This window comes from Leucoraja erinacea, chromosome 2, assembly GCF_028641065.1.
Source record: "Leucoraja erinacea ecotype New England chromosome 2, Leri_hhj_1, whole genome shotgun sequence".
Lineage (NCBI taxonomy): Eukaryota > Metazoa > Chordata > Chondrichthyes > Rajiformes > Rajidae > Leucoraja > Leucoraja erinaceus.
The window spans coordinates 87,397,846-87,424,414 of record NC_073378.1 but is presented as its reverse complement, the minus strand read 5'-3'; the positions used below and the strand labels follow the sequence as shown (position 1 = coordinate 87,424,414).

At 45.6% G+C, this 26,569-nt stretch overlaps 1 long non-coding RNA gene across 1 annotated transcript in view; it reads left to right on the top strand.

Moving 5' to 3' along the window:
- The first annotated feature begins 1,055 nt into the window (after positions 1 to 1,055).
- The window catches only part of LOC129712141 (uncharacterized), a 34,364-nt gene continuing 8,850 nt past the window's right edge, over positions 1,056 to 26,569 (top strand). Inside the window, exons 1-2 of the long non-coding RNA XR_008725995.1 lie at positions 1,056 to 1,124; positions 22,664 to 22,797. This is a non-coding gene — a long non-coding RNA (uncharacterized LOC129712141). The remainder of the gene's footprint in view (positions 1,125 to 22,663; positions 22,798 to 26,569) is intronic.

Genomic DNA, 26,569 nt, shown 5'->3' with positions numbered 1-26,569 from the left:
GTCGCCTTCGTGGTCATGAAGAGTGCCCGCATTCTGGGAACTTGTCACGACTTCATTATGTTCGCCGCAAATCTTTCAACATGTTGAAAAATTAGCGGCGACCAGAATGAAGCCGCCATGGAGATTAGCGAGAATTTACCTGCCATAGTTGGGTCGTCAGGAGGTCCTAGTGGGTTGCCAGGAGGTTGAAGGTTCTCGTAGGTTGTAGCCGGTACTGACCGGTGAATTTCATTGACTCGTAGGAGAAAAATATATAAGCAGTAGTTTTCAGAACCAAGGATAACCGACCGGTAATGTTAATATCCGCCGAGCTTCACAGCCGTGCATCTCTGGCTTCTTAAAAGTTTTCTCCACTCCACTCATTCTCCCCACTTCTCCCACCCTTCTCCATTCTCCCCTTCTCCCCCCCCTTTCCCCTCCTCTTTTAAAGGACTTCTGTGACCCCTTCCGTGCACAGTGCTTTCAACGTCTTAATTACAGCGCCAACCTTCCTGTTCAACGTAGTGTGGGTTTGTATTTGGCTTTGCTCCGTGTGAATTTCACTCAGACAGCGCTCCGCACGCTGGCCCAGTCCCCCACCTGCATAACGCGCTGGTGAAGGAAGCAATGTATGTGCGTGTGTTCCACTCTGACAGCCGCCGTTCCAGTCGCCGGTTTTTCAGGCGACTGCCGCCGATTTGACAGTCGACGACAGTCGCCTGAAAAATCGCTTAAGTGGGACAGGCACATAACAGTACTTTTTTAAAGGCTGCGTCTCATTTTAATGATATCTAGATTAGGTAACTTGGAATTTATTGTGCCATCTCTGACATAACATGTTACAAGACGGCAATTTTAAAGTTAAAATCCAAAGTTAGAAACATTTAAAATATTCCAGTGTTTGCATTATTGATCAAAAACGATTGTTGACTTTGAAATATTTTCTGAAGAGGCTTGTTATCTGCTTTAAAATAAAAGTTTGGATCAGATTTTGAATATCACATTTTAGGTTTATACTTTATGATATTCAAAGTATATATTGCATAGATACGATGTTATTTGTATGTTTAGGAAACTTCAAAAAGCCACACAGGATTCTTCACCAATAATTCATCAAAATGACACATTGGCAAGTAAAACAAAGGGTATGTATTGTTTTTGAGTAGTAGCAAATGACAGAAAAGTTTGTGAAATTTACTGTGGTTATTATTGGGTCTTCCATCTGTCAGCCTCTCTTTGAGAGACATGTCTATGAATGACTAAATATTATTAAAGAGGAATCAGAGAAACATAGAAATCCTTCTCAAAATATGATGAACCATATTCTAAAAAATGAGGGTAGGGTGATGAGAATCACATAAATTAAATAGCACGGGAAAAGCAACAAGTCTGTTAAGCAAGCAGTGCAGAGTGAGCAAGTTTGAACGAACAACTGTTTTGCTCCTGGTTTTCATGCCTGAAAGCAAATCAAGTGGCTTATATGTTTAACCCATACAAGACATACATGGGTGAGTTTAATCTACATATAGGTTGGGCTAACCAAATTGGTAGGAGCGCTGAGGAGGGGGATTTCCTGGAATGTATACAGGATGTTTTTTTAAACCAATATGTAGAAGAACCAGCTAGATGACAGGCCATCCTACACTAGGTATTGTGTAATGAGGAAGAATTAGTTAGCGATCTTGTTATGCAAAGCCCGTTTGGCAATAGTGACCATAATATGGTAGAATTCTGCATTGGGATGGAAAGTGACACGGTTAATTCAGAGACTAGAGTCCTGAACTTAAAGAAAGGAGACTTTGAAGGTATGAGATGGGATTGGGACTGTTGCAGTGGAGATTCAATGGCAAAGATTTAAAGACCATGTGGATGAACTCCAAAAATTGTTGGCGTATGGCGAAAAAATAAAACTGGGAAGACGGCTCAACCATGGCTGATGAGGGAAATCATGGATAGTGTTAAATCCAAGGAGAATGCATATAAATTGGTTAGAGGAAACAGCAAACCGCAGGACTGGGAGAAATTTAGAACTCAACAGAGGAGGACAAAGGGGTTAATTAAGAGGGGGAATAAAGAGCATGAAAGAAAGCTTGTGGGGAATATAAAAACTAACTCTAAAAGCTACTTTGTATGTGTAAAAAGGAAAAGATTAGTGAAGCGAAATATAGGTCCTTTACAATTATTAGACAGGTGAATTTATAATGGAAAACAAGGAAATGGCAGATCAGTTAAACAATTACTTTGGTTTTGTCTTCACTAAGGAAGACACAAACAATCAACCAGAAGTACCAGGGGACCAAAGATCTAGTGGGAGGGAGGAACTGAAGTGAATCCACATTAGTCAGGAAATGGTGTTGGGTAAACTGTTGGGACTGAAGGCAGATAAATACCCAGGCCTGATCGTCTGCATCCCAGAGTACTCAAAGAGGTGGCACAAGAAATCGTGGATGCATTGGTGATCATTTTTCCAATGATCTTTCAACTATGGATTAGTTCCTGTGGACTAGAGGGTAGCCAATGTAACCCCACTTTTTAAGAAAGGAGGGAGAGAGAAAACAGGGACTTACAAACCAGTTAGCCTAACATCGGTAGTGGGGAAAATGCTTGAATCGATTGTTAAAGATGTTTTAGTAGTGCCTTTGGAAAGTAGTGACAGGATTGGTCAAAGTCAACATGGATTTGTGAAGGGGAAATCATGCTTGGTTAATCTTCTGGAATTTTTTGAGGATGTAATAAGTAGAATGGATAAGGGAGAGCCAGTGGATGTGGTGTATCTCGACTTTCAAAAAGCCTTTGTAGATAGATAGATAGATAGATAGATAGATAGATAGATAGATAGATAGATAGATCCTTTATTGTCATTCAGACCTTACGGTCTGAACAAAATTATGTTGCCTGCAGTCATATACAGAATCAATAATAACAAAACATACAATAAACACAAATTAAACATCCACCACAGTGAGTTCACCAAGCACATCCTCACTTGGATGGAGGCAAAGTCTTGGTCTCCGTCTCTTCCCTCCTTGTTCTCCCGCTGCGCTGAGGCGATCGATCCAGGCCGAAGATGCCGCTTTCCAGTCCAGCGGACCTCCGTGGTGATGTCGCTGCCGCCGAAAGCCGGAACACCATCTCCGCTCCGAGACGGCCCACCACAGCATCAGCTCCGGGCTGCCGCCCCAGCTCCAGGTCTCGCAGTCTCCGCTCCAGGCCGCCGCCCCAGCTCCGGGTCCCGCAGTCGCCGCTCCGGGTCCCGCAGTCTCCGCTCCGGGCCGCCGCCCCAGCTCCAGGCCGCCGCCACAGCTCCGGGCCGCCGCCCCTGCTCCCGGCTGCCGCCCCAGCTCCGGTCTCGCAGTCTCCGCTCCAGGCCGCCGCCCCAGCTCCGGGTCCCACAGTCTCCGCTCCAGGCGGCCGCCCCAGCTCCGGGGTCCCACAGTCTCCGCTCCGGGCCGCCGCCCCAGCTCCGGGTCCCACAGTCTCCGCTCCGGGCCGCCGCCCCAGCTCCAGGCCGCCGCCCAAGCTCTGGGCCGCCACCACCGCTCCGGGCCGCCGCCCCAGCTCCGGGCCGCCGCCCCAGCACCGGGTCCCGCAGTCTCCGCTCCAGGTCCCGCAGTCTCCGCTCCGGGCCGCTGCCCCAGCTCCGGGCAGCCGCCCCAGCTCCAGGCCACTGCCCCAGCTCCAGGTCCCGCAGTCTCAGCTCCGAGCCCCACTGCATCAGCTCCAGGCCGCTGCCGAAAGCCAGAACGCCGCACCAGCAAGCCGGGCTGGCTCTGCCTCCGGAGCCTCGGGGTCGGTCACAGGTTGGAGGCCGCCAGCTCCGCCATTAGGCCTCAGCGCAGATGGAGGCAGAGAAGGGGGATACGACACGAAAAAGTCGCATTCCCCCGAAGGAAGAGACAGAGAACATGTTTCACCCCCTCTAACACAACCCAACAAACTAAAACTTAACCAAAACAAGACAAAAAAGGTCCCACACAAGAGATTAGTGTGGAAAATTAGAGTGCATGGTGTTGGGGGTGGGAGATTGACGGATAGAGAACTGGTTGGCAGACAATAAACAGAATAGGAATTAATGGGTCCTTTTCAGAATGCCAGGCAGCGACTAGTGGGGTGCCACAAGGCTCGGTGCTGGGACCCCAGTTATTTACAATATATATTAACGATTTAGATGAGGGAATTAAATGTGACATCTCCAAGTTTGCGGATGACACAAAGCTGGGTGACAGTGTCAGCTGTAATGAGAATGCTATGAGGCAGCAGGGTGACTTGGAAAGTTTGGATGAATGGGCACATGCATAGCAGATGCAATATAATGTAGATAAATATGAAGTTATCCACTTGGGTGGCAAGAACAGGAAGGCAGATTATTATCTGAATGTTGTCAGATTAGGAAAAGGGGAGGTGCAGCGAGACCTGGGTTTGCTTGTACATCAGTCACTGAAAGTAAGCATACAGGTACAGTAGGCAGTAAAGAAAGCTAAGGAGGTCCTACTGTAATTGTACAGGGCCCTGGTGAGACCGCACCTGGAGTATTGTGTGCAATTTGGTCTCCTAATTTGAGGAAGAGCATTAGTACTATTGAGGGAGTGCAGTGTAGGTTAACCAAGTTAAATCCCGGGATGGTGGGACTGACATACGATGAAAGAAAATGGGTCGACTGGACTTGTATTCACGGGAATTTAAAAGAATGAGGGGATCTTATAGAAACATATAAAATACTTAAAGGATTGGACAGGTTAGGTGCAGGAAAAATGTTGCTGATGTTGGGGGATTCCAGAACCAGGGATCACAGTTTAAGAATAAGGTGTATGCCATTTAGGACTGAGATGAGGAAAGACTTCTTCACCCAGAGAGTTGTGAATCTGGAATTCTGTGCCACAGAAGGCATTGGAGCCCAATTCACTGGATGTTTTCAAGAGAGTTCGATTTAGCTTAAGGCTAAAGGAATCAAGCAATATGGGGGAAAGGTAGGAACTGATTTTAGATGATCAGCCATGAACATCTATGTTTCTAAGACTGAACAATAGGACCAATAAACCTTTGTATTGGAATTAAATAGTTTGACCATGCTCTATGAGATTTTTTATTACCTGACTCTTGGTCTTTCAGTAGATCTCGGTCTAGAAATCCTCTCCTCAAAAATAGTGCTGTGCTGTTGAACATAGGCTTAATGTTAATTAGTGCAAAATCAGGCAAATTTCCAGACCTTGACATCTGGCAGGAAATCTGCTGTAGTCTTGGATGATATCCTTGACCATCTTTTAAAATAAAGGCCTCTGGTAGGCATTGTTCTTCTGACTCTCCTATTTTCTATCTTTGCAGTTTTCATTCTTGGAGTAACAGCATTGTTAGCTGGAAGAGGGTTCATTGTTATGTGTATATGTCCTTCTCGGGATTAGCTGCAGATGTTGGAACTGTGAGGCTAATATATGAAATCTTGGATCAATGGATCAATGCAATGGTATGCAATGCAATGCAGGGAAACCTGACTGTTGTTTTGAAAATCCCATAATTATCTTATGGGACATTTAATAACAGTACAGGTTGAACAAATTTGCCGGCACCCTCGGTTCCAGAGTATTTCTGGATTATCTGTGTATCTGGACCAACAGAGGTGACATGATAATGAAACAACAATCAAACCCCTGGCCTGCTAAAAAAACGCCTGGCATTCTCTAATGCACCATGGAGTGCCAGAAACGTAAATAAAACAAATATAAAATGTAAACTGAATGTAAATGCAATGACCTGCTGACCCACTCCCGGCCTTTTAGAGCCCTGACTTCCGAACCCACTCTCGACTTTCATGGTGCACCCACTGCATGGTCTGGTGACACGGCTGTTGTTGTAGCTCACGTTGTAGCCCCTCGCGTTGTAGCGCTCTCTTATATAACCATATAACAATTACAGCACAGAAACAGGCCATCTCGACCCTTCTAGTCCGTGCTGAACACGTATTCTCCCCTAGTCCCATATACCTGTGCTCAGACCATAACCCTCCATTCCTTTCCCGTCCATATAACTATCCAATTTATTTTTAAATGATAAAAACTAACCTGCCTCCACCACCTTCACCGGAAGCTCATTCCACACAGCCACGACTCTCTGAGTAAAGAAGTCCCCCCTCACGTTACCCCTAAACTTCTGTCCCTTAATTCTCAAGTCATGTCCCCTTGTTTGAATCTTCCCTACTCTCAGTGGGAAAAGCTTATCCACGTCAACTCTGTCTATCCCTCGCATCATTTTAAAGACCTCTATCAAGTCCCCCCTTAACCTTCTGCGCTCCAAAGAATAAAGCCTTAACTTGTTCAACCTTTCTCTGTAACTTAGTTGCTGAAACCCAGGCAACATTCTAGTAAATCTCCTCTGTACTCTCTCTATTTTGTTGACATCCTTCCTATAATTAGGCAACCAAAATTGTACCCATACTCCAGAATTGGCCTCACCAATGCCTTGTACAATTTTAACATTACATCCCAACTTCTATACTCAATGCTCTGATTTATAAAGGCCAGCACACCAAAAGCTTTCTTTACCACCCTAACTACATGAGATTCCACTTTCAGGGAACTGTGCACAGTTATTCCCAGATCCCCTTGTTCACCTGCATTCTTCAATTCACTACCATTTACCATGTACGTCCTATTTTGATTTTCCTGCCAAGATGTAGCACCTCACACTTATCAGCATTAAACTCCATCTGCTATCTTTCAGCCCACTCTTCCAACTGGCATAAATCTCTCTGTAGACTTTCAAAATCTACTTCATTATCCACAACATGACAAACAACAGTGGACCCAACACAGATCCCTGTGGCACCCCACTAGTCACTGGCCTCTAACCTGACAAACAACCATCCACCATTACTCTCTGGCATCTCCCATTCAGCCACTGTTGAATCCATCTTGCTACTCCACCATTAATACCCAACCATTGAACCTTCTTAACCAACCTTCCATGAGGAACCTTGTCAAAGGCCTTACTGAAGTCCATATATACAACATCCACTGCTTTACCCTCATCAATTTCCCGAGTAACCTCTTCAAAAAATTCAAGATTAGTCAAACATGACCTTCCAGGCACAAATCCACGTTGACTGTTCCTAATGAGACCCTGTTTATCCAGATGCTTATATATATTATCTCTAAGTATCCTTTCCATTAATTTGCCCACCACTGACGTCAAACTAACAGGTCTATAATTGCTAGGTTTACTCTTAGACCCCTTTTTAAACAATGGAACAACATGCGCAGTACGCCAATCCTCCGGTACTATTCCCATTTCTAATGACATTTGAAATATTTCTGTCATAGCCCCTGCTATTTATACACTAACTTCCCTCAATGTCCTAGGGAATATCCTGTCCGGACCTGGAGACTTATCCACTTTTATATTTCTCAAATACCGTGGGACTTACCATGGGACTTTCTCCCCTCTAACCGGCTGCTGTTTCTTGCTATCAGTGGTGGCCTTGTCCGCTCAACGCTCAATCGATCCCGCCTGCTTCTCCCGTTGTTCTTTCCAGTTGGCCTCTTTCCATCCCCAACTCCCACCCCCTCCTCATTCCCCTCTGGAGCTCTGCGGTTTCAACCCAAACCAACCATTTGCAGTGCTTTTTACTTCAACCCGAAACCTCAAACCAACCATTTGCATTCTTTTTACTTCAACCCAAAACCTCAAACCAACCATTTGCAGTGCTTTTTACTTCAACCCAAAACCCCAAACCAACCATTTGCAGTGCTTTTTACTTTAACCCAAAACCCCAAACCAACCATTTGCAGTGCTTTTTACTTCAACCCAAAACCCTAAACCAACCATTTGCAGTGCTTTTTACTTCAACCCAAAACCCCCTACCAACCATTTGCAGTGCTTTTTACTTCAACCCAAAACCCCACCGACCATTTGCAGTGCTTTTTAATTCAAACCAACCACATTTTCATTTTCAAACCACATTAAGGGCACTCAAGGTCAGTAAAACCATACTCACAGTTTAGTAGACATGTTTTCAGTGTTATTCACAGCTCAAACTGAGAGACATGATCCTCTCACTTTCCCCATCTTGGAGAGACTGACTGAGGCACAACTCTTTTATGTTTCATCGATGGGAAAAATCCCCTTGTCCTGCGCAGTGGAGGGGGACTCTTAGTAAGATGGTCAAAAATCACAGCCGTAAGTGGCAGCGTTTTTTCAAAAATCATGAAACAGAAAAACAGGAAGTGGTCAAGATCTTACTTTCAGTAATATAGATTTATTTACTTTTTACTACACGAACCTGCAAGTCAGGTAAAAATGCTACATGCCAGTTTGGCCTTTACTGGTTTACCTATGCCTGAGAGGATGGCAAATGATGTTCCAGCGTGCTGGAAACTCTTTTTAGCCGAGATGAATGAATTTAGCATGTGTTGAGGGAATCCTCAAACTCTCTGCCTCGAACGAACATCAATGAACATGAGATTTCCTCAAATATCTGAATTTTACTGCCTCTGATCACTGAAATGCACCTTCCTCACTCTTGTGGGCAGCCTGATAACCTCAATCATAGATGTTGAGGCAGTGCTTCCCTGGCCAATATGATCCATTTGGACAGACCGTTTCAAGTTGGTCTACCCTGAACCAGGGTAGACAAGCTGCTCCTTCTGGAAGCTTTCACAGAGGTTGCTGTGCAGGCCACCCTGCCAGCATCTCTGAGCCTGGTTCCAACAAGCTGCTCCATTTCGGAACTTTCAGAGGTTGCTGTGTAGCCCAACCGGCCAGCGCCTCTGAGCCCGGGTCGCCAACGTGCTCTTTTTCAGAGCCAGTGAAAGGTACTATACAGACTATGCTGCCAGTGTTTCTGAGCCCAGGTCGCCAGGCTGCTCCATTTCAAAGCTTTCACAGAGGTTAGTAAGCGGACCTTACCTGCCAGCGTCTCCGAGCCCGGGTCGATCTCCTTATCAGAGCTTCAGGGTGGTTCCTTTTGCACGCTGTGCCTGTTCACATCTTCGGCCCCACGCTTGCCAAACTGCTCCCTTTCGGAGCTTTAAACGGAGGTTGCTGTGCAGGTCGCGTCTGCCAGCGTCTCCGATCCCAGTGAGACAGGCTGCTCCTTCGGAGCCTTGGTGGAGCTTACTGTGCAGGTCGCGCCTGCCAGCTACTCCGAGCGGGTGCGACAGGCTGCTCCTTCGGAGCCTTGGTGGAAGTTACTCCAAGGCCAACCGCCTGCTCCCTTCCGGAGCCTCAACGGCGGTAGCTGTACAGGTCGCGCCTGTCAGCCTCTCCGAGTCTGCTGCATCTATTTTCAGAGCCAGTGGGCCATTCCTGAAAACAAAAACAGCTTACCTGCCGGAGCATTTTTGAATGCCTCCGAGTCCCATGCCATGCGACGACGTATTGACGCGCATGCGGGCTGGCGGGTTCTTCACGCAGTCTCATCATGAGACTTCGATATAAACAGAAAAAAGTAACCACTTTGTCCTCTCTAAAGTTGTCTGGTTCAATTGCCTGATAACAGCTGGGAAGAAACTGTCCTTGAATCTGCTGGTATGTATTTTCATACATCGATACATCTTGCCTGATGGCAGAGGGGAGAAGAGGGCGTGACCACGGTGCGACTCATTCTTGATTATGCTGGTGGGCTTGCGGTGGCAGCATGACATGGAGGTGAAGTCAATGCAAGGGATGGTTTGTGTTATGGTCTGGGCCACGTCCAAATCTCTACAATCATGCAATCTTGGATGGAGCTGTTTCCATAACCATATGTATCCCGATAAAATACTATGGTGCTCCTGTAGAATTTCATGAGTGTTGTTGGGGACATGTTGAACTTCCCAAGTGTTCTATGGAAGTAGATGCGTTAGTGTGCTTTATTGATCTTTGCTTCGATATGGCTGGTCCAGGACAAGTTGCTGCTGATATTTACTCCTAAGAACTTGAAGCTTTAAACCATCTCTACTTTGGTGCCATCAATGTATACCAGGGTATGTGTAGTGCTTCATTTCCTGAAGTTGATCACAATCTCATTTGCCCTGCTGACATTTAGGGAAAGGTTGTTGTCTTGGCACCAAGTTATGAGGTTCTCAATCTCCTTCCTATACTACGTCTCATCATTATTTGATATCAGGCCCCATTGTAGCCTCCTTACTGTCTACTTTCTGACTTATCTTTGTTTCCCCAGCAAATTTATAACTTTGGTATCATTATTCAAATTATTCAAATGAATAAACGAGTTCGGTATTCCGCCTGCGCATGCCCAGGTCAAAGGTCACTATGCATAAACAGCCCTGGAAAGCAGTGCAGTGGACCTTCATTTCTTCAGTTTTTTCCAACATTGATTCTTCTCGGTAAGAAAATATTGCTTTCAAACTATGAAATAGTTGTATTTAATGTTCCTTTATAAAAAGCTGATTAATTTGTCTTTTTTAATGCTTTATGCTTTGGTGAGTGAGCAAGATCGTGCTCGTCCATGGTCGGTGTCAGGCCCGGATCTATTGTGTTGCTGCCGGGCCGTCCTTGTTCCCTCCCAGATGTTCCGTCCCTGTCCGGGGGCGGCCAGAGGTGTCGGGCCGGGCTTGCAGCCGGGGTGGAGACGCAGCTAAGTTGCTGCAACGCTTTGTGTGAAGAAGCGCCAACTCCAGCCCAACTATCTATCCGTCCTAACCCCATTCTCCTGCCTTCTCCCCATAACCTCTGACACCTGTACTAATCAAGAATCTATCTATCTCTGCCTGAAAAATATCCACAGACGGCCTCCACAGCCTTCTGTGGCAAAGAATTCCACAGATTCACCACTCCCTGACTGGGAAAATTCTCCTCATCTCCTTCCTAAAAGAACGTCCTTTAATTCTGAGGCTTTGACCTCTAGTCCTAGACTCTCCCACTAGTGGAAACATCCTCTCCACATCCACTCTATCCAAGCCTTTCACTATTTTTTATGTTTCAATTAAATCTCCCTCATTCTTCTAAACTCCAGAGAGTACAGGCCCAGTGCCGACAAATGCTCTTCATAGGTTAACTTACTAATTCCTGAGATCATTCTTGTAAACCTCCTCTGGACTCTCTAAAGAGCCAGCACATCCTTTCTCAGATATGATGTCTAAAACTGCACACAATATTCCAAATGCGGCCTTACCAGCGCTTTATAGAGCCGTAACATTACATCCCTAATTTTGTATACAAACCCTCTTGAAATAAATGCTAGCATTGAGTTTGCTTTCTTTGCTACCGATTTGACTTGCAGATTAACAATTTGGAAATCCTGATGAAATGAAATGAAATACCTTTATTTGTCATTGTAAGCACTGCATACAACAACATTGTTGTTGCCACTCCATTGGTGCATAATATACAAACATAAAAACACAGGACACAATTTAAAAACAATGTTAAAAACTAGGTATTAAAATAAGTAAGTAATCAGTACTGTACATGGTGGGTAGCAGCATGGATGAGTGCAGCATGAATAATACTCAGTGTTTTTTCATGTTGAGTGTGAAGATTGCTTTGGGGAAGAAACTGTCGCTGAGTCTGGAGGTGCGTGTTTTGGCTGACCTGTAATGCCTGCCAGAGGGCAACAGTTCAAAAAGGTGGTGACTGGGGTGTGTGGAGTCTTTGATGATTTTAGTGGCTCTGCTGAGGTAGCGTGAGGTGGCAATATCTTCCAGAGATGGCAGTGGGCAGCCGGTGATTGTCTCTGCTGTTTTTATCACTCTCTGGAGCGCTTTCTTATCTGCAGCTGAGCAGCCAGCATACCACACTGACATGCAATATGTCAGTAGACTCTCAGTGGTCGCCCGGTAGAAGGTCACCAGCAGCTTCTTCTTGGTGTTGTGCCTCCTGAGCAGTCTCAGGAAGTGGAGTCTCTGTTGTGCTCTCTTGACAGTTGCAGTGGTGTTGGCCGACCAGGAGAGGTCCTCGGATATGAGGGCTCCTAGGAATTTGAAAGTCTGCACCGTTTCCACACATGCCCCATTGATGCAGAGCGGGGCCGGGTCCGCGTCCCGTTTCCTCCTGAAGTCCAGTATTAGCTCCTTTGTCTTGGTTGTGTTCAGTGTCGGGTTATTTACTGAACACCACTCTGACAGTCGCTGTACTTCGTCCCTGTATATTCGTCCCTTCGTCCCTGACAATTAAATTGACTCTTGACTCTTGACTATATGCTGGCTCGTCCCCCACCGAGATGAGCCCTGCACCAGCACTCGCCAGTTCCTTTGCACCTATGATTTCTGGATTTTCACCCCATTCAGAAAATAGTCTACGCCTTTACCAAGATGCATGTCTCCACACTTTGCTACACTATATTCCATCTGCCACATCTCTGCCCACTGTCCTGCTGCAGAGTCTCTGCTTTCTCAACACTACCTGCCCCTCCACATATTTTTGTTTCATCAGCAAGCTTTCCCATAAAGCCTTCAATCCACTCGTCCAAATCGTTAATATATAACGTGAAGTGTAGTGGTCCCAGCATCAACCCTTGCAAAACTCCACTAGTCACTGGCAGTGAACTAGATAAAGCCCCCTTTATTGCCACTCTTTGTCTTTTGCTGTCCAGCCAACCTGCTATCCATGCTAGCGTCTGCCCTTTGATACCATGGACTCTCATCTTTCTAAGCAGCCCAACGTGTGTCACCTTATCAAAGGCTTTCTGAAATTCTAAGTAAACAACATCTACTAACTCTCCTTTGTCTGTCCCACTATTTACTTCTTCAAAAATTCAAGAAAATCTGACAAGCAAGACCTCCCCTTCACAAAGCCATGCTGACTTCAATCTATTTTATTGTGAACCTCTAAGCACTCCTAACCTCATCCTTTATCAATCAATCAATCAATCAACCTTTATTGTCATCTTGCAAGCAACAGTTGTTACAGTGCAAAATGAAAAGACGTTTCTCAGTGAATAGCGGAGCATCGCACATGAAATATAAAACACTTCACACATAATAACACTAAAAAACAATCCAGTCCCTGATGGAACAGTATAAATAGTTAAAAGCAGGTAAAAAAAACACAATGTTAAAATACAATAAACCAATCATAAAAAATGTCCGGGGCCGCTGATTTGAGTGGCCAGTGCCAGTATTAAAGTGTCCGTGCCAGCCGCAAAGTCATGTCAAGTGACTGTGGGTGCAGAGTGACTGTTTAGCAGCCTCACAGCCTGTGGTAGGAAGCTGTTTAGCAGCCTCGTAGTCCGGGCTTTGATGCTTCGATATCTCTTGCCTGATGGCAGGAAATCCAGGTGTGTGTGGAGGGGGTGCAGTTTGTCCTTGGCAATTCTCTGTGCTTTCTTCAGACAGCGGCTCTGGAACAGTTCTTGTACCGAGGGTAGGGAGACGCCAATGATCCTCTCTGCTCCCCTCACTACCCTCTGCAGAGCCTTCCTGTCCGAGCAGTTGCAGGTGCAGTACCACGTATTTATGCAGTACGTGAGTACAGACTCCACCGTGCCCCTGTAGAAAGTCCTGAGGATGTTGGTGGGGAGTGAGGCCTGTTTTAGTTTCCTCAGGAAGTGCAGTCGCTGATGGGCCCGTTTGACGGTCCCAGTGGTGTTCCTGGACCAGGTGAGGCTGTCCGTTATTTGCACACCGAGGAACTTTATGCTCTCCACTCTCTCCACTGCAGTGCCACTGATGTTGAGGGGTGTATGCTTTGGCTGCGCCCTCCTGAAGTCGACAACCATCTCCTTAGTTTTGTCGACATTCAATTCTAGGTTATTTTTGCCACACCAGTCCACCAGTTGTTCTACTTCCTCCCTGTACATTGTTTCGTCATCTCTACTGATGAGTCCCACCACTGTAGTGTCGTCCGCGAATTTTATGATTTTATTTTCCCTGAATCTGGCAGCACAGTCATGTGTGAGCAGTGTGAACAACAGCGGGCTGAGCACACAGCCTTGAGGGGAGCCGGTGCTCAGCGTGATCGAGCCTGAAGTGTTCTTGCCAACACGGACTGACTGCGGTCTCTCTGTCAGAAAGTCCAAGATCCAGTGACACAGGGTGGTGTTGAGGCCCAGCAGGGTTAGTTTCTCCACAAGTCTCTGTGGGATGATGGTATTAAACGCTGAGCTGAAGTCAATGTACAGGATTCTGGCGTATGTGTTCTTGTTTTCCAGATGCGCGATTACTGTGTGCAGCGTGGTAGAGATGGCATCCTCTGTAGAGCGGTTGGGGCGATAGGCAAACTGTAGGGGGTCTAACGATGAGGGGAGGCTGGCAGTAATGTGGGGTTTCACCAGGCGTTCAAAACACTTCATTATTATTGGGGTCAGGGCGACAGGGCGGTAGTCATTTAGGCAGGCAACCACTGGTTTCTTCGCTATGGGGATTATCGTGGAAGTTTTGAGGCATGTGGGGACAATGGCCTGACTAAGGGAGATGTTAAAGATGTCTGTTAGCACATCTGCTAACTCCTCAGCACATTCCTTGAGCACACGTCCTGGGATGTTGTCGGGTCCGACTGCTTTCCACGGGTTGACCTTAGACAGGATTCTCCGTGTGTCCATTGTGTCTATGGTCAGGACTGGCTGGTCGGTTTGTAGGCAGGGGCTGGCTCTCCTCTTGGGTGTGGTGTTTGCTGCATCAAAACGTGCAAAGAAGTTGTTCAGTTTATCTGGGAGAGAAGTGTCCGTGTCGGTTACCTGCTGCCTAGCCTTGTACCCCGTCAGTGTTTCGATTCCCTTCCACATCCTCCTGGTGTCTCCTGTGTCGCAAAGGTGTCCCTGGATTTTCCCCGCGAAGGCACGTTTCGCTGCCCTGATTCCTTTTTCCAGTGCAGTCCTGGTGGATCGGAGAGCGGCTGTGTTACCGGCTCGGTAGGCTGCATCACGAGCCCTCAGCAGCGAGCGCACCTCTGCTGTCATCCATGGCTTTTCGTTTCCACGTGCAGTGAAAGTTTTCATGATGGTGACATCCTCAGTGCACTTGGCAATGTAGCTGGTTACAGTCTCTGCGTATTCCTCGATGTTGATGAGGTCATCATAGGATGCTGCTGTCCTGAACACATCCCAATCAGTGTGCAGGAAGCAATCCTGCAGTGCTGAGGCTGCTCCCTCTGGCCAGACCCTGGTGTGTTTTCTCTCCGCTCTGACTTGTTTTTGCAGAGGTCTGTAGGCTGGTGTTAAAAACACTGAAATGTGGTCCGAGTGGCCCAGGTGAGGGCGTGGGGCTGCCTTGTAAGCCTCTGGGGTGTTGGTGTAAACCAAGTCCAAGATGTTCTCTCCCCTGGTCTCAAAATCCACATATTGCTTGAATTTTGGGAGCACAGTCTTAAGGCTGGTGTGATTAAAATCCCCGGCCACCACAATGAAGCTATCAGGATGTTTGGTCTGGAACTCACTGACGGCGTCATGCAGGGCTCCCAGTGCTTCGTTGGCCTTAGAATTTACATTTGCACTTGGTGCAACATATACAGCCACAAGAAAAACAACGGAGAATTCCCTCGGCAGATAGAAAGGCCGACATTTCACGATGAGGAATTCTATCAGCGGAGAGCAGTGTTTCCCGGCTATCGTAGCGTTCACACACCAGTCCTTGTTTATGTACAAGCACAGGCCTCCACCTCGGCTCTTACCAGAGCTAGCTGCCTCTCTGTCCGCACGGAATGATGTCATTCCCTCCAGCTGTATTGCCGTGTCCGGGATATTGCCTTGGAGCCATGATTCCGTGAAAACAAACACACAGCAGTCTCGTATATCCTTGTATGTTGTCCTGAGAAGATGCAGTTCGTCGAGTTTGTTGTCCAGGGAGCGGACATTAGAGAGGAGAAGCGAGGGCACTGCAGGTCGGGTGGGGTTGGCTGTTAGCCTAGCGTGAATGCCTGCCTGTTTCCATGCTGTATCTCCAAACAAAACTACACTAAAAGATACATGTGAATCTCTGACTCACCTGGAAAGGCTACTGGGGTCCCTGGATGTAGGTGAGTAAGGAGATGTAGGGACCTATCCTGCAGTTCCGGGAAAGTACTTAGTTGTATCTTATCCAGCAGAAAAGACCTAGTTATGTCTTTGATATTGCCAGACATCTGAATTTGTAATTTATGTCTTAAAAAAAGTATTTTAAACATCTATGTTGAATTTGTTTATATTTTAATGTTATATGGATGTAAAATACTGTCTTACATCCAGAATAATAAAGCACATTTTCAATTAAACCATTTAGAATATTTAAACTCACAGGAATGCTCAATTAAATATAAAATGATAGAAAAAGCACTTACAATGTTTCATAGAAGCTCAGATGGTAACACAAAGGTTGTAGAGTTTTGCAAATTGATTTATAATTAATGGGACTGTTTTTGAAGTACGTGGTAAAAATGTTCCGTGAAACTCTTTTATTCCTACCTGTAGACAGAACAGGTAAGAAAAAGTTGCTTCCAATAAATTACTTAATGGAATTGATAGAAGTATAGACAATCGTGAGAATAACAGATACGGTTGTAGTAAGAGTCTTTTTCCCAGGTTGGAAATGCCAAAAGTAAAGAGGGCATAGTTTTATGGTGAAGGGGAAAGTTAAAAGGAGATTTACAATACAAGTTTTTTTTTACACTGGTACCATGGAGTTGGTACAAGCAGATACAATAGTATTATTTAATTGGCATTTAGGCAGACACATGAACATCGCAGACCAAAGGGACAGCAGATGGGATTGATTTAGAATTGCATCATGATCAGCAGAGACTGCATAGTGCTGTACTATTGTATGGTTTATGAATATATGAAATTATTTTATTGAAGGTTGATCATTTGTTGTGATACCTGAAAATGAAAGAATACCTGCCACGTTAGTCTTCATGTACCCATACCGGATTCTTCATCCCCAACAATATGTTGTCTGTTCAAATTTTGATCTGCTGAAGGAGAACTGGCTCTGCAGATTCCAGTTCAGCACAGAACCAATTACAGAAACTGTTTGTAAGCACTGTGGCATCAGTCATGATGCCAGATTAGCAATGAACGCACCCAATGGGGGTTATTTCCAATAACAAACAAGCACATTTAGAATCATCCCAACAGCTTCCTCTCTCTTCCCCTCTTGTTGGACTCCTGGGTTTATAAGGGCTTGAATCAGATTAATTGGTCCACGGACCATTTATCGAACCTGGCTTTGGTTTGATTACTTGTGGCCGCCATCGGAGCAGACCTTAAAGAGGACGTGTCGTTACATCTCAACCTGCTCCCCACTTTAGTGATGATCCCGGGATTTCTAACATGTCCAACCAAAGGGTGGGAGAGGTTCTGCATTCTTAAATTGCACTTCAGATGTTCCTGTGCATTTTCACTCTTCTGTCCAGCACTGTACTCACTAGCAAGCTCCGACTTCAGAGTTTCAACCTGCACTGTGGTCCTTCAGAATCCATCACTGAGCAGCTCCATGCTGCTCTGTTCTTGATTAAGCCCTTTCTCCAACTGAACAATACGAGCCCCTACATAACAGTTCACTTCCAAGGGAGCGGACTTTACAGGTGTACTATTTGTAATTTTGTCTGCCAACCTGTCACGTTTCTGTTCTGCACAGCTATGTTTTTTTTCTCAGAAGCAGCCTATTCCTTATAAAGCTGCAAGATTTCTGCCTCATGATTCTTCAGCTTCTTTTCATTCTCCTTTGACTGAGTTAAAATCTAATCTCTGGAAACACGAACATCTTCTATCTCAAATGTGCCTGAAGTCTACGGAGTTGTTTAATTGCCTCGTCACAACTTTTATTTGCTTCCAGGCCTTTGAGTTCCATCTCCAACTTCTCCCTTGTGGTGACTGCCTGTGCATGCTGATTCCATTCATTCTCCAACTCTGCTTCAAGCTCACAAATCTGCTTAACCAACATTCTCTTCCCTTCATTCTGCTCATGGCCTGCAGTTCATCTTCAGCCAGGTGTACTGGGTGCGAACAAGGCTCCTGGGGTTCCTTGAATCTTCTCCGGGAATGTGGAATTTGGACCTTCTGGTGGGTGGCGAATAGATCTTCAAACCCTGCACAGTCATGTTCAATGAGGAGTGGAGCCAGGAGTCCTTTAACCACCTCTACTGTGAGTGACAGTCTGTGCTGCTTCATGGCAATATATTTCTGGGTAGCTGGAACTTGTGTATATCAACGTGCCAGTGGTAGAGTCTCAGATATTTGCTAGCTTGTGTGTAACAGTTCTGGGCGGACCAGAGTAATGTAGCTGCCTGAGTCTAATAAAGCTGGCTGTTAATATAGTGGGTATATGTTCGGGGTGGCTGTCCTTTTTTCTGGCCCCCTTGGATAGTGCAGCCTGTCAGAATGAATGTTATTGAAACATATAAAATTATAAAAGGACTGGACAAGCAATGTTGGGCGAATCCAGAATCAGGGGCCACAGTCTTAGAATAAAGGGGAGGCCATTTAAGACTGAGGTGAGAAAGAACGTTTTCACCCAAAGAGTTGTGACTTTGTGGAATTCCCTGCCAAAGAGGGCAGTGGAGGCCAAATCATTGGATGCTTTTAAGAGAGAGTTAGATAGAGCTCTAGGGGCTAGTGGAGTTACGGGGAGAATGCTGGCACGGGTTATTGATTGGGGATGATCAGCCTCGATTGCAATGAATGGTGGTTCGCTTGAAGGGCCGAATGGCCTCCTCCTGCACCTATTGCTATGTTTCTATGTAATGGTTTGGAAAGGGTCAAGGGGAACCCTGGGTCCATCAACATGAGTTTGTCCTCGAATACTGGTCATGAGGGGTGCTTATGCTATTCCTTCCTATCTGCTGGCTGGGACAGTCAGGGCCCCACGTCCCTCAGTGTTGAGTGTGGATTTTGCCCATGCGGGGACCCTGAGCAATGGCCTGGGCATGTACGGCACAGTCAATAATTTCCTCATAAGTTTGGGTGGGCGGGGGTGGGTAGCTGTGCCACTGCACGCTGGTCCTCAGCTGGCAGTCTCCTTGGATAATGTTCCATTGCTACACGATCCACAACTTCCTCCGAGGTATGCCGGTGGGGCTGGAGCCAGCATGTGGCAAGCCTCCTTAGTTGGGCAAGTTCAGCTCGGGGAGGTTTATTGGGGTGATACGTCCGGACATGGAATTGCTGTGCTGCAACCACAGGGGAGTGGCCAAGGTGGGGCACGACCTCCTTCTTGATAATTTTGTAGCCTGCAACCACTGCCTGGCACAGTGAAGAATAAGACGGCTGGGCGTCAAAGCTAGGATATGGAGCCAGGATATGCACCAACTCTGATGCTCCCATCTCTCCCAGCAGTTAGCCCAAATATGTTTTTTAAAAAAAATGCTTCTAAGTCATTCTGCTCAGACTATTTAGTGAGAAGCCCAGAGCTGTGGGCATGCTTCTCTATGCATCCCTGGGCTGTGTGCCTTCACTGGCATGAAGCTGTTACCAGGGCAAACCTATGGGTCAACTCTTGGGTTGCCTCCTATAGTTCCCGGGCAACTCGCTGTTGTTTGATGCCGGTCTCAAATAAATGCTGTATCAGTCCTTCCATTGTGTGAGGAGACAGTGCACTCATGTCCGCGTTCTCCACCAGTGTGACATTGGTTATGACGCCAGATCAGCAATGCGTGCACTGGCACACACAGTAAAGTGAACTCACCTGAAGGGCCATGTCGTCACAACTCATTTTCAGTTAATCAGTGAAATAGGGATAGGACAGCCGCTTGCAATCAACATCATTCTTGTTAAAATTGGCTGCTTCTGTCTGCTTCCAAATTAGTATATGGATTGGCTGAATAGTCGACCATTACACAGTACAGTTCACATTCACCGCATCACTGATTGATATTGTGTGCAATTCTGGTCACCTAGTAGAATGGGATGTAATTGAGTTGGAAAGGGTATAGAAAAGCTTCACAAAGATGTCACTGGGATTGGAGGGCTTGAGTTACAAAGAGAGACCCGGAAGACTGGGGCTTTTTTTCCGCCTGTAGCATAGGAAGCTCAGGGGTTACCATATAGAGAAAGGTTCAGAGGCATCTGGGACAAATGCAGGAAAATAAGACAAACTCAGTTTGGCATCTTGGTTAGCATGGATGATAAGTAGGACTGAAAGGCCTATTCTCATGCTGTATAACTCTAAAATATTTCAATTTGTTAGGATTTCTAATTTCCTTTCACAGTGAATAATAATTGGAGCACAGTACCATTTTATAGAGTCATCATGTTGATGCATGCTTAAAGTTGGAAGGGTCAATTATGACAAGAGGAGTACAGTAGATGCATCCGTTTAGCACCACTCCTCTTTGCCAACAGAACTTGTTCATCTCCCAAAAAATTATGCAATGACATTCCTGAATATATCGCCTGAACCCTCAGTACTCGCAAACATTGATAGCAAATAAAAGATGATGCACTGAGATTACTTATTCCGACCCATTGTCTTTTCCTGACAAACTGCTATTATACAGTGCATTCAGAAATTATTCAGACCCCTTCACTTTTTCCACATTTTGTTATGTTACAGCCTTATTTTAAAATGGAAATACATTCATTTTTTATCATCAATCTACACACAATACCCCAGAATGAAGAAGCAAAAACAGGAGTTTAGAAATGTTTGCAAAGTAATTAAAAAGTAATAACTGAAATATCACATTTCCATAAGTATTCAGACCCTTTGCTATGATACTCAAAATTGAGCTTAGGTTCATCCTGTTTCCATTTATTATCTTTGAGATATTTCTACAACTTGATTGGAGACCACCAGTAGTGAATTAATTTGATTGGACATGATTTGGAAAGGCACACACCTGTCTATATAAGGTCCCACAGTTGACAATGCATGTCAGAGCAAAAACCAAGCCATGAAGATGAAGGAATTGTCCGTTGACCTCCGAGACAGGATTGTGTCGAGACACTGATCTGGGGAAGGGTATAAAACAATTTCTGCAGCATTGCAGGTCCCGAAGAGCACAGTGGCCTCCGTCATTCTTAAATGGAAGAACTTTGGAACCACCAGGACTCTTCATAGAGCTGGCCACCTGGCCAAACTGAGCAATCGGGGGAGAATGGCCTTGGTCAGGGAAGTGACCAAGAACCCGATGGTCACTCTGACAGAGCTCCAGAATTCCTCTACGGAGATGGGAGAACCCTCCAGAAGGAGAACTATATCTGCGGCACTCCACTAATCAGGCCTTTATGGTAGAGTGGCCGGACGGAAGCCAGTCCTCAGTAAAAGGCACATGACAGCCCACTTGGTGTTTGCCAAAAGGGTTGTTTTTCTGGTGCTCTGGTTTGATGAAACCAAGATTGATCTCTTTGGCCTGAATGCCAAGCATCACATCTGGAGGAAACCAGGCACCACTCATCACCTGGCCAATACCTGGTGAAGCATGGTGGTGGCAGTATCATGCAGTGGGGATGGTTTTCAGCAGCAGGAACTGGGAGACTAGTCAGGATCGAGGGAAAGATGAACGGAGCAAAGTACAGCGAGATCCTTGATGAAAACCTGCTTCAGAGCGTTCTGGACCTCAGACTGGGACGGAGGTTCACCTCCCAACAGGACAATGACCCTATGGACACAGCCCATACAACACAGGAGTGGCTTTGTGACAAATCTGTGAATGTCCTTGAACCCGATCGATGATCTCTGGAGGGACCAGAACATAGCTGTGTATCGACGCTCCCCATCCAACCTGAGAGAGCTTGAGAGGATCTGCAGAGAAGAATGGGAGAAATTACCCAAATACAAGCCAAGCTTGTAGCGTCATACCCAAGAAGACGTGGCAGCAATCGCTGCCAAAGGTGCCTCAACAAAGTACTAAAGGGTCTGAATACTTATGTAAATGTGATATTTCAGTTATTTATTTTTAATTTTTCTAAAATTAAATTAATTTTCAAAAATGTCTATACACGTGTTTTCGCTTTGTTATTATGGGGTATTGTGTGTAGATTGATGATTATAAAATGAATTTAATCCATTTTAAAATAAGGCATGTAACAAAATGTGGAAAAGGTGAAGGGGTCTGAATACTTTCTGAATGCACTGTAAATAGAAAATAATGGTTGTCAGTTTGGAAACACAAATATCTTTCAAGATACTATGTATGATTGTGTGAGTGTGAGAACATGAGACATACTGGTGATGTGCTTTATCAACTCGTGCAACTCTTTCTGCAGTGCTTGAAGAGCCTTAATTCTATTTTGTTAGTAATAAACCAGAACGCGGAGGTGCTCTGTAACAAAAACATTATTTTCTGCCTTTATCGTGACTTGCTATCTTTTTTTTTCTGAAACTTCTTCCTTTTATATCATTTTAAGGAAAGGTGAGAAATGTATAGAAATGATTACACATTTTGGACAGATTAAATAAATCTTAGGACATATTACGACAAGGCTTCTGAGACATATGGTTTATTCTGTCTTTGGTGATTACCAGGATTGTGTCAAATGTGAGCTTTCTATATATATAGTTCCTTAAATACACCCATAGGAAGTTCCATAAATATCTAGTATGTGTCCGGAAATACAGGACCTTTTACAGGCCCATCATCTCCTGATGCAGAGGTGATGGGCCAGTAAAAGGTATGTTTTACAATGAAATGCAATTATTTATAGAAATATCTTAAAAATGTAATACAGTTAACAATGTTAAGTATTCACATTTTTATTAATACTCATGCTTCATCTCCATATGTGCACCTTAATCAAATATGATAGTTCAAAATTAAATGTAAATATCAAGTTTTAATAATTACAAACATATAGATACACTATTATCATTTGCGATTAAATCAACAAATATTTTTGCAGATGTTTTGCAAGCAGAAGATTTATTGCAGGATTTGGAAAAAATGCTGCAGCAAATTAACAAAATGGAGAAACTTGCTAGTTCAGTTATGTCAGAAAAACAAGTGAATAGCAATAAATATGGTCAGAAAAACAAGGTAGGGATAACAATGAGATATTAAACATAGGACTGATACTTGGCTTTGATTACTGGGGATAAATAGAATAATTCTCAACCGGTTATGTTATTTTATTATTGGTTAAATAAATTTAAACCTCTGAGATTAGTTCCTGGTGGGTATTTGCAATTTATAATTGGTATTCCTTAAATAAATCATAAAGATTGTTAATGTTTCAAATGGTTGCTAATTATTTTTACTCCCTATCCCATTCCCATACTGACCTTTCTATCCTGAGCCTCCACCATTGACAGTGAGGCCACACCCAAACTGCAGGAACAGCATCTCATATTCGGCCATATTAAGTAACTAATCCACATTGCCCTTTTTCCCTTCTCTTTTCTGTGCCAACTGGATGTGCTTCCACTTCCCCAACAATTCTGCTTTCTATCCCCTTCCCCAGTCCCCTATCCCCTTCAAGCTATTTGTTTTCCTCTGGCTTCACATTTTCCACATCTTCTCTACCTATTTAATTGCCTTTTGTCTTCTTCTCATCAATGGTCTTTGTCCACCCATCTACCGATCAAAACCCCCCCTCGCTTGTATCTACCTATCACTTACCTGACTTTGTTCCATCCTCATCTCTCTCATCCAGTTTTCTCCACCCAACTATAATAGGTCTGAAGAATTCAGATCGACCAGCGATCCCTGCACACTAACGCTATCCTATAGTAGGGACAATTTTTACATTTATACCAAGCCAATTAACCTACAAAGAATTGCAAATTATAATGTGTAAAGCCAAGCTGTGTAATTTAACAAACCAATGTGACAGAACATAACAAAAATTTGTGTTAAAATATTTTGACCATGATTGAACCAATTTATTTTCTTCCTTGATTCTCTTTGTGTGCCACACTCTGATTTTCAATGGTTTTCCCCGCCTTTGCACATATGTTTCATCTGGTGTTTCATTATCTGCAACAATATTAAAAAGTTAACTGTAGATGGTTATGCATGCAACCATATATGTAACTACCTCATTAGCATATTGTCCCTCCCACATTCTATAGTATAACTGTAGTCTCTGCATGTTCCCTCCCTGTTAGGTTCCAGTACGTGTGTAGACCAGATGTGGTTAGTACTGGAACGTGTGTTATTGGTGTTTAAATAAAGATCTAGCTAAAGGACTATGGACAACGTCTAGCTTCCTTTACATGGTGTCAGCCAGTGTAAATCTGCGCCTCTGTTTATCGGGTTTTTTTTATTCTTTTGTCGTGTAAGTGTGTGCAAGGATGGCTTCGTCGTGTCGCAAGCCTTCCCCGTTAGTTTTCGATGCTGACATCGCGGAGCGATGGGAGACGTTTGTAATGGACTACAATCATTATGTGAACATCGCACACCACAATGACTCTCCTGCTCTCAGAGCATCTTTGCTGCTGAATCTCGCTGGTCCGGATGCCATGAGGAGGGCTCGGCACTTTGACTACCGTCCAGCAGTCCTGGACGCGGCTGGCCAGGTTGTCGAGCCAGCAGAATCTCCTGACGACCCTGCCTGTCTACTGAGGAAATTTACTGAAATCTGTGACCTGCCTTCAAATCGTATCTTGGAGCGAACACGTTTGTTCTCCCGCAGGCAGCAGCCTGGGGAGCCTGTGGAGTGTTTCATTGCAGACCTCCGCCACCTGTCGCAGCGATGTCGTTTTGGTGAGTTACGTGACGAGCTCACGCGGGACATACTAGTTAATGGAATGCTTGATCAAAAGCTGCGAACTGATTTAATGCGGAAACCTGATCTCACGTTAAATGAAGCTGTGCATGCCTGCAGGCTAGCTGAGGTCGTTGCTCCGGCCAGTGGAGAGAGAGGCTCTGGGAACAGCACCGTCGCTGTGGCCACTGTGTCCGTGCCACGAAGGGCACCCGGTAATTCCAGACCTCAGTTTCGCCCCCAGTTTGTCCCCCGCCCCCAGGGTGCCAGAAAGTGCTCTAATTGTGGATATGGTCACTTGCCACAGGCTGCCTGTCCGGCTATCGGAAAAGCCTGCAACTACTGCAAAAAACTTAACCATTTCTCGTCCATGTGCCGTTCCCGTGGGAACGTGGCTCGGCCACCTCGCCAGGTGCTCAATAATCTCCAAAGGATCGACAATGTCCTTGATTCTCAGTCTGAGGAGGATTCCGCCCTCGAGTCTGACTCCAGCATTTCGATGGGGGATGCTAGTGTTTACTCTCTGCTGCACAACCAGACTCGCCTCCCCGATCCATCGGTGCTAGTCACTGTCAATAACAAGACCTTCACGGCGAAATTGGACACTGGAGCGAAAGTTTCTGTTATCTCAACAAAGCTCTTCCACAAGATAAGGAATAATGAGCAACTGTCTGCTGATCGATCGGTGCTGAGAGCTTATGGTGGGGAGGAGCTGACTCCTGTGGGGAGGGTAACTTTCCACTGCAAGCTGCAGAAGACATCTCGTGATTTATCGTTTTTTGTTTTGGACTGTGATTGTGTGCCTCTGCTAAGTAATCAGGCCTGCCAGGATCTGGGCCTGGTTGCGTTTGACAGTACTGTTCATGAGGTGAGGGTGCAGTTAGACCCCGTGTCTGAATACCCTGATCTTTTCGATGACAAGTTGGGGAAGCTGCCTCTCGTATACAAAATTGCCATTGACTCATCTGTCACCCCAGTGTGCCGTCCGTCTCATAGGGTCTCATTTGCAATGAAGGACAAGGTTAAAGCTATGCTCGACAAGATGGTGAACCTGGGGGTCCTGGAAGCTGTCAGCGAGCCCACCAGCTGGGTGTCCACCATGGTCGCAACCATGAAGAGGGGCAAGAATGAGATTCGAGTCTGCATCAACCCGAAGGATCTGAATACTGCCATCAAGAGACCACACTACCCTATGCGGACTGTCGAGGATGTAGCTGCCCAGGTGGGCCAAGCCACCGTGTTTTCTGTTCTTGACGCCAGAAGCTCCTTCTGGCAGATTCCTCTGCACAGCAAGTCGTCCGACCTCACCACTTTCGCCACGCCTTTTGGGAGGTACAAGTTCCTCAGAATGCCTTTCGGGATCAGCTCCGCCAGCGAGGTCTTCCAGCGCTCCATGGAGCAGTTGTTTGCCGGGCTCCCATGTGCCATCATTGTAGATGACATCCTTGTGTACGGCCGGGATGTCGAGGAGCATGACCGTAATCTCCGCCGGGTACTCGACCGTGCTCGTCAGATAAACCTCAAGCTGAATCCCTCCAAGTGCCGGTTCCGGCTGTCTGAGGTCTCCTACGTCGGACACATTTTCACCTCTCGGGGTCTGAAGCCCGACCCTGCCAAGACCACTGCTATTTCAGAGTTTCCTGCACCTGTTGATGTTGCAGGTCTGCAAAGGTTTCTCGGGATGGTGAATTATTTGGGCAAGTTTATCCCGCGCCTCAGTGAGCTAAGTGCGCCGCTGCGCCTTCTGACCAAGAAGGAAGTTGCCTGGTCTTGGAGCCCACAACACCAACTGTCTTTTGACGCTTTAAAAAAGCAGCTGATTGACACTCCTGTACTGCGATTCTTTGACCTCAAGTTGCCGATTGTCGTGACCTGTGATGCTTCCCGTTTTGGCCTCGGTGCTGCCTGCATGCAGCTCTGCGAGGGTGATTCTCTGCTGCCTGTCTCGTTTGCTTCTCGCACAATGACTGACACGGAGCAGAGGTATGCTCAAATTGAGAAGGAGCTCCTGGCTGTGGTGTTTGCCTGTTCGAAGTTTAGAGATTTTCTTTACGGTGTGCGGTTCACAGTTGAAACGGACCACCAGCCATTGGTTACCATACT